This window comes from Phytophthora infestans, genomic scaffold (assembly GCF_000142945.1).
Source record: "Phytophthora infestans T30-4 supercont1.4739 genomic scaffold, whole genome shotgun sequence".
NCBI lineage: Eukaryota > Oomycota > Peronosporomycetes > Peronosporales > Peronosporaceae > Phytophthora > Phytophthora infestans.
Genome location: NW_003303941.1, coordinates 1 through 881, shown reverse-complemented (window position 1 = coordinate 881; position 881 = coordinate 1). Strand labels below are relative to the sequence as shown.

The following is an 881-nucleotide window of genomic DNA, read 5'->3' as shown; positions in this document are numbered from 1 at the left end:
GGTTACTACACCTCACACCAGCGTTGTACAGCTCCATGAGCTCACAAACGCCTACGCATCGTTGATGCCCAACTTCTCGTCGTCCCACGGCCCAATGATCCAAGCGCGGCGCGCATCTTGCTCTCAAGCGGTCTCAGACCTACGCTCGCGCTCCCGCTCTACTCCAAGAGTTGCAAACTGCTTAGAGCAATGCTCTTGACTCATTCGAGTCGTCGACAACAGCTCAGCGGTTGAACCCTCGCTTCACAAGCGATAGGTCGGTGGTTCGAACCCACCAGGGCACAGCCCTCTCGTTCCATGAACGATTGTTCACGCTTGGACAAGCCTAAGGGCAGCACCCTTTTAGCTCAATGGTCGAGCGTTGGCTTTAGAAGCCACAGGTCGGTGGTTCAAATCCACCCGGACGCAGCCCTCTCATACCATGAGTGGTCCGTTCTCGGACTGACGTACGGGCATCGCCCTTATAGCTCAATGGTAGAGCTCCGGCCTGTCAAGCCAAAGGCCAGTGGTTCGATCCCCGTTCAGGACACCACTTTCGCTGATACAGCGCATCCACATTTGGATCATGCTCATCGAGCAAGTTGTTTCAAAAGGACTATGCGTCTATCGTGACGCTTGTGCCTGAACCTTGTTCAGCACAACACGAAGCACCTGCTTCCTTCGGGACCATGTCCCTATCACCACGAGGTCTCTCCACCTCCTGCTCCCGCTGCGAGCACCGCTCATACGTACGAGCTGGCTGCTGCAGCCACTGGTCAGAGCCTGATCCCGAGCTACGCCCCCCACGCTAGTGGGAGGCGGCCCAGCGCCTGGCGACGCTTTTGCACGCCATGGTGGCGCTTCGGCACATGATGTGCCCGGTCGTAAGCGTCAACGACGTC

The 881-nt window shown here is 57.7% G+C and overlaps 1 non-coding gene across 1 annotated transcript; it reads left to right on the top strand.

The window, feature by feature from the left end:
• The first annotated feature begins 334 nt into the window (after positions 1-334).
• PITG_31947 lies at positions 335-408 on the top strand. The gene has a single exon. It is a non-coding gene; the product is annotated as a tRNA-Leu (tRNA).
• Positions 409-881: the final 473 nt, after the last annotated feature.